Source organism: Arvicola amphibius, chromosome 14, assembly GCF_903992535.2.
Source record: "Arvicola amphibius chromosome 14, mArvAmp1.2, whole genome shotgun sequence".
Classification (NCBI taxonomy): Eukaryota; Metazoa; Chordata; class Mammalia; order Rodentia; family Cricetidae; genus Arvicola; species Arvicola amphibius.
The window spans coordinates 18,106,082-18,114,185 of record NC_052060.1 but is presented as its reverse complement, the minus strand read 5'-3'; positions in this window follow the sequence as shown (position 1 = coordinate 18,114,185).

Here is an 8,104-nt window from a genome sequence, read left to right as displayed (position 1 = left end):
AGATGGGAAGAGAGAATCTCAATGCTGAAGATACCATAGAGGAAATAGCTCATCAATAAAGAAAAACATTAAATCAACAAAAGCCTAACGCAAATATCCAGGAAATATGGGACACAATGAAAAGACCAAACCTAGAATAACAGGTATAGAGAAGAAGTTCAACTCAAAAGCCACAGAAAATATATTAACAAAATCATAGAAGAAAACTTTCCGAACCTAAAGAAAGAATGCCTGTGAAGATACAAGATACCAAATAGACCAGTTGAAAAAAAAAAGTCCCCTTGTCACATAATAATCAAAATGTAAAACTTACAAAACAAAGAAAGAATATTAAGAGCTGCTAAGGAAAACAGGCCAAAGTAACATATATAGGCAGACCTGTCAAAATTATACCTGACTTCTCAATGGAGAAAATGAAAATCAGGAAGGTCCTAGTCAAGTGCTATGCAAACATTAAGAGACCACGAATGCCAGTCCAGACTACAATACCCACCAAAATTTTTTAGTCACCGTTGAGGAGAAAACAAGATATTCCATGACAAAAACCAATTTAACCAATACCTAGCCACAAATTCCAGCCCTAAACAAAGTACTAGAAAAGAAAACTCCAAGCCAAGATGTTGGATAAATCAACAAAAACACAGACAACTGATGATCTCCCAGCAGCAAATCCCAAAGAGGGGGAAAAACACACAATTAACATCACCAACAATGAAAACTAAAATAACAGGAGATAGCAATCACTGGTTATTAATTACCTTAATGTACATGGACTCAACTCACCTATAAAAAGCACAGATTACATATTGGATACAAAAACAGAATCCATCCGTCTTCTGCATACAAGCAACACATCTCAACCTCAAGACAGACATTGTCCCAGAGTACAGGGTTGGGAAACAATGGACCTAAGAAACAAGTGGGAGTAGCTATCACCAATATCTAACAAAATAGACTTCAGCTAAAATCAGTCAAAAGAGGCAAAGGAGGTCATTTCATATTAGTCAACAGGAAAAAATCCATCAAGAGAAAATCTTCATACTGTACATCTATGCCCCAAATACAAGGGCACCCTCATATGCAAAGAAACACTTCTAAAGGTTAATCTCATACATTAAAGCCCACACACTAATAGTGGGAGAACGTCAACACTCCACTCTCACCACTGGAGACATAAAAGAATATACTTTCTTCTCAGCACTTCATCATCCCAATAATTTGACTACATACTTGGCAATAAAACAATCTCAACAATACAAAATCATTGGAATAACCCCATTTATCTTATCAGATCACCATAATTTAAAACTAGAAGTCAACAGCAATACTAATTTCACAAAGCCCACAAACACATGGAAATTAATCAATGCTCAACTGTCTCATCAATGGGGTCAAGGAGAAATAAAGGAAGAAATTAAAGACTTACTAAAATTAATTAAATAACCACATGTCATATCCAATTTATGGGACACAATGAAATCATTGTTAAGAGGAAGTTAATAACACTAAATACCTACATAAAGAAGCTGGAAAAATCCCACACTGGTGAATTAACAGAACATTTGAAAACTTTAGAACAAAAAAAGAGAACTAGATGGCAGGAAACAATCAAATTGAGAGCTGAAATCAACAAAATAGAAACAACGAAAACCAGTACAAAGAATCAATAAGACAAAGAGTTGGTTCTTTGAGAAAACCAACAAAATAGACAAACCTTTACCCAAACTAACCAAAAGGCAGAGAGAGAATATCCAAATTAACAAAATCAGAAATACAAAGGGGGACATAACAACAGACATGGAAGAAATACAGGGAATCATCAGATTATAGTTTGAAAACCTGTACTTTACAAAATTGGAAAACTTAAAGGAAATGAACAACTTTGTAGATAAATATCACTTACCAAACTTAAATCAAGATCAGATAAGCAATTAAACAGACCTATAACTGCTAAAGAAATAGAAACAGTCATCAAAAGTCTCCCAACCAAAAAAAAAAAAAAAGCCCAGGATCAGATGGTTTCAGGTCAGAGTTCCACATGATTTTCAAAGAAGAACTAATACCAATACTCCTCAAATTATTCCACACAATAGAAACAGAAGGAACATTGCCAAACACTTTTTATGAGGCTACAATTACCCTGATACCCAAACCACAGAAAGACATTACTAAGAATGAGAATTACAGACCAGCCTCACTCATGAACATTGATGCAAAAATACTCAATAAAATACTGGCAAATCAAGTCTAAGAACACATCAGAACCATCATCCACCATGGTAAAGTCAGCTTCATCCCAGAGATGCAGAGATGGTTCAACATATGAAAATTAGTCAATGTAATCTGCCATATAAACAAACTGAAAAATAAAAACCACATGGTCATCTCATTAGATGATGAAAAATCTTTAGACAAAATACAGCATCCCTTCATGATAAAGGTCTTGGAGAGCAGGGATACAAGGAACAAAGATAAAATAATAAAGTCAATATACAGCAAGCCAACAGCCAACATCAAACTAAATGGAAAGAAATTTACAGCGATTCCACTGAAATCAGGAACAAGACAAGATTGTCCACTCTCTCCATATCTATTCAATATAGTTCTTGAGGTCCTAGCTAGAGCAATAAGACAACAAACAGAGATCAAGGGGATACAAATAGGAAAAGAAGTCAAACTTTCATTATTTGATGATGAAATCATAGTTTATATAAGTGATCCCAAAAATTCTACCAAGGAACTTCTATAACTCATAAACACTTTCAGTAATGTAGAAGGATACAAGATTAACTCAAAAAAAAGTAGCCCTCCTTTACATAGATGATACTTGTGCCAAGAAAGAAATCAGAGAAATATCACCCTTTACAATAGTCAGAAATAGCATAAAAATATCTTGGAGTAGCTCTAACCAAACAAGTTGAAGACTTGTATGACTAGAACTTCAAATCTTTGAAGAAAGAAATTGAAGATGGCACCAGAAAATGGCAAGATCTCCCATGCTCTTGGGTAGGTAGGTAGAATTAACATAGTAAAAGTGGTAGTCTTACCAAAAGCAATCTACAGATTCAATACAATGCCCATCAAAATCCCAGCAAAATTCGGAGCTGGAGAGATGGCTCAGAGGCTAAGAGCACTGACTGCTCTTCCAGAGGTCCTGAGTTCAATTCCCAGCAACCACATGGTGGCTCACAGACATCTATAATGAAATCTGGTGTCCTCTTCTGGAAAGCAAGCATACATGGAAGGAATGTTGTATGCATAATAAACAAATAAATCTTTAAAAAAAAAACCAAAATACCAGCAAAATTCTTCACAGATCTTAAAAGAATGGTACTCAGCTTCATATGGAAAAACAAAAAAACCCAAGATAGCCAAAAAAAATCCTGTACAATAAAAGAACTTCTGGATGTATCACAATCCCTAGCTTCAAACTCTACTACAGAGATACAGTACTGAAAACAGCTTGGTATTGACATAAAAGCAGGCAGGAGGACCAATGGAACCGAATCGAAGGCCCAGATATTAATCCATACACCTTTGAACACTTGATTTTTGACAAAGAAGCAAAAATATCAAATGGAAAAAAGAAAGCATATTTAACAAATGGTGCTGGCATAAGTGAATATCAACATGTAGAAGAATGAAAATGGATCCATATCTATCACCATGCACAAAACTCAAGTCCAAATGGGTCAACATAAAGCCAGCCACACTGAACATCAGAAGAGAAAGTGGGAAGTACACTTGAACACATTGGCATAGGAGACCACTTCCTAAATACAACCCCAGTAGCACAGATACTGCAACAAACAATAATTGGGACCTCCTGAAACTGAAAATCTTCTGTAAAATTAGACAGAAAAGGGGAAATGATATGAGATGTATGCTGAGAATGTATCTTATTACCATTGGCTAATAAAGAACTTGATTTGGCCAATAGCCAAGCAGAAAATAGCTAGGTGAGAAATCCAAACAGAGCGTGATGAAGAATTCAGGATCAGGGAGGTGCCAGCATCTGATGATGAAGCAAGATATGAAATAGCAAGTCATAACCTTGTGTTAAAATACAGAATAATAGAAATGGGTTAATTTAAGTTGTAAGAGTTGAGCAAGTCATGAGAGCAAGACAGCAAGTAGTACCCTCCACGGCCTCTGAATTCACTCTTGGCTCTAGGTTCCTGCCCTATGTGAATTCCTGCTCTCACTGATGAACTGTTATATGGAATTGTGAGTGAAATAAACCCTATCCTCTCCAAGTTGCTTTTTAGTCATGGTGTTTCATTACAGCAATAGGAACCCAAACTATGACAAGTTGGTAACAAGATAGTGGGGTATTGCTATGACAGATCTGATGGTTTTAGGGAGGATCATGACAGGACTTTAAATCTTGCGCAAGAAAGACAGAGAGTATTGAGAGCTCATTGAGCTGTTCTGTAGGAACTTGGGAGAAAAGAACATGGAGTATACTGCAGGAGATGGAGGCCTGGGGTTTTCAAAGTTCAAAGGGAAGCAAAAACTCTACTAGGCAATTTGAATTAAGAATCTGTGGTTCTGGTTATCTGGACCGAAGAATGGCTGTGATTAACAAAATACTATAATATCTAATCTGAAACTTTTGCTTTTGCCAAGATAAATGACGTTGGCCATGTGGGGCGAAGAGTCAGTTGTTATAAGAAGAGACCAGCATCACTGAGGTGAAGTCATCTGGCAATGTTTCCTCAGGGTCAGCCTACAGAGCTGTGTTCCAGAAGTGACTAAGGTTTTACCTCCTGTTCGCAACCAAACTTGGTAATGTAAGAGTCATCAGGTGGTACTGGTTTAAAAGATTGAAAGGCTCAGGGAGAGGAGCTGAGGCTTAGCACTGTGAGAGGCCAGGGAGGTCATTAATGAAGGTATGTAGCTCGATAGTAGATGAGTACAGGACTGAAGGGGTCTTGCAGAGAACTTGAGGCTAGGCACCATGAAGAGAGCCTAGGAGAGGCTAGCAAAGTAAGCAACCCAGTAGCAGCAGAAGACTCCAGCAGTTTTGGGGGTACCCCAGTATGCCATGGGGGAGGGCCACTAAAACAGCAACTTTGTTGTTCTTGTTTTATTAAAAAATTCATTTCATATTTTGAGATTTAAAACCTTAAAATATAATTACATCATGTCCCCTCATCCTCTTCTGCCTCCACTCTCCCCATGCCACCCTTGCCCGTTTTCAAAAACATGGTGCCAACCTTCAACTCAATCCATGACCCCTTTAGTTTCTGGGGCTTCTACTGCAAGTTGAGGGCTGAACCTGCATCAATGAACTTTGTTGTCCTCACTTCTGAGACTCCCTTCTGCCACACAGTACCAAGCCTCAGATGCTCTCCATGAGTCCCTTCATGTCTTCAAAATCAGTATCCCCTGGGTGACTCCTACCTACATTATGAAGTTCAACTGCCAGAAGAGATTCAGCCTTGGACTCCTCTGGACCACAGTTTTTGTGTGCTGACCCTGAGGAAGTAGTCCCATATTTATAATCCGCAACGATGGTGGTCTCATTTTGATTAATTCTAATGTCTCAAATCTAGCTAATCAGCATCAATTGTCCCAGTAAAGAAAATATTTTACTTCACTTACATTTTCTCTCATTGATTGCCACAAATTCTTCAACTCCAGCTGGCCAGACACTGTAGATTCTTGATTCAAAACGTTGTATGGCCCCAACAGAATCTTTAAAGGACTCTCAGAACGTCCCTCTGAAACCTCAAAGTCCAGGCTTCCATCTTCTGCACCATTATCTACAGTCTTATCTTCCAGACTTTGACAGAATAATCAACTGATCACTGAACACTCGATGACATTTCTATCCCAAAGTTCAAATGTGACCACAATCTTACAAAAATACATGGTCAGGTCTGTCACAGTAATAGTCTATGACCTGGTACCAATTTCTGTCTCAGTTAGGATTTATTGCTGTGGTAAATACCATTACCAAAAAGAACTCAAGGAGAAAATAAATGATCTCTGGTCACTCTATTGCTGAGGGAAATCAGGGCAGGAACTCAAGCAGGCATGAACTTGGACACAGCTAACTGATGCAGAGGTCATTGTGGAGTACTGCTTACTGGCTTGCTTACATAGTTAAGTCTTCTTAGAGCACTCAGGAGTACCAGCCCAGGAGTGGCACCACCCATAGTGACCTGGGTTCATATTAATTATCAGTCAAGAAATTGCACAACAGCCTTGCCTACAGGCCAATTTGGTGTGTCATTTTGTTTTCAGTTGGGATTCAGTTCCCCAAATAACTCTATTGTTGAAAACATGATGTATTTCTGACACAGGACTGGGTGGATTTGAGCTGGGTTTGACCTTAAAGTCTCCTTCTTTGAAGACCAGCTTTCATTGTATCAGAAGATGCTATGTAGTCTGCAAAGGCAGGGACACAAGCAATAGTTCTACACAGCTGGGTTGCATATGAACCACAGCAATGACCATCATGACAAGGTATCCCTAAAGAAACAATAGTGGCACTCATGTTTGGGTGGTAACTAGTAGCTCTCTAATTGGACTAAAGGCTTGCTCAATTGGAGGGATATCATGCCTGGTCCCGGAAAGTTAACCAACTACCAGGGTCTAGTGAAGTCATGGATGTTAGAGGAGAATCCACGACTTCCACTTTATCAAAACAATATAACTCCTATTGTATTCTAAATGCTTACCATTATACCCACAGGTAAGTGTAGGTTTTAATCCAAAGAGAAGAAACTTCTCTTTGCAGTAAACAGAGATCATTATAGAAAGCCACAACTAGCCAAAATGCAGAGAACATCTGACCATGGGATTCCCAGAATCAATGGAGATATCTCTCACACCTAAGGGATCAGAGAACATGAACAAGGGGATTGAAGGATTGTGAAATCCAGAGGATCGGGATTTCAAAGTAGTTTTTTTTTTTTTTTTAAAAAGGGTCAAAATGTCTTTATTTGTAAATTAAATGATTTTATACATAAAAGAACCTAACATTCTACTAGGAAACTTCTAAAGCTTATACTTTCAATAAAGTAGCAAGATAGAAACATAATTTGCAGAAACTAGTAGACTTCCTCTATGCAAATGCAAGTCTAAGGAAGAAATCAAGAAAACAATAGCTTTAATAGTTGTCTAAAACATTTTTCTTGAGATAACTCTAACCATGCAGCATATTATAAAAACGTTAGAACATTGAAGATAGAAACTGTACACATAGCCGTACAATTTGAGCAGCCTCATTTGTATATGCTGCTTCCGTTTCACCACTGTGTAGTTTTGTCTTCTTTATCAAATATCATATATCCATAGGACAAACTTCAATTAGATTCCATTGAATAACATGTCTATTTTTGAAACAATACCATGATGTTGCTATTAGGATAGCACTGTTATGCCACTTGAAACATGGGATGGTAATAACCCCAGCAGTCTGTTAATTGAAGATTGCTTTAGCTATTTTAAATTTTTTGTTTCCAAATGAAGTTGAATACTAATTTTTCAGATTTTGTGAAGGACTATGCTGGAATTATGATGGGGATTTTTTTATTGAATATGTAGATTGCTTTCAGTAATGAGGTCATTTTCAAAATAAAATTAATCCTACCAACCAATGAACATGGAGATTTTTGGGTTTCTTCTTCAGTTTCTATCTTCAAAGTAGTTTTAAAGTGCATTTTCTTGCAGGTGAAGGATGCTGAACACTTAAAACTATGTTGTTCATCTGTATTTCTTCTTTGGAGAACTGTTTCTTAAGGTATCCATACCTGTAAAAGTTTATTTCAGCTGGGTGGCGGTGGCACACAACTCTAATCCCAGCCCTCAGGAGGCCGAGGCAGGTGGATCTCTGTGAGTTTGAGGCCAGCCTGGTCTAGAAGAGCTAGTTCCAGGACATCTAGGATTGTTACACAGAGAAGCCCTGTCTTAAAAAACCAAAATTTAAAAAGTAAAAAATAAAAAAATAAAGTTTATTACTGTGTCCTCTATTAGGTTTTATTGGTCTACAAGTGTGTTTTGGTTCCAGTACCATGCTGTCTTTGTCACCATGGTTTAATAGTATAGTTGGTGGTCAGGTGGTGGGGCCAGGTACACAAGAAAAGATCCACAG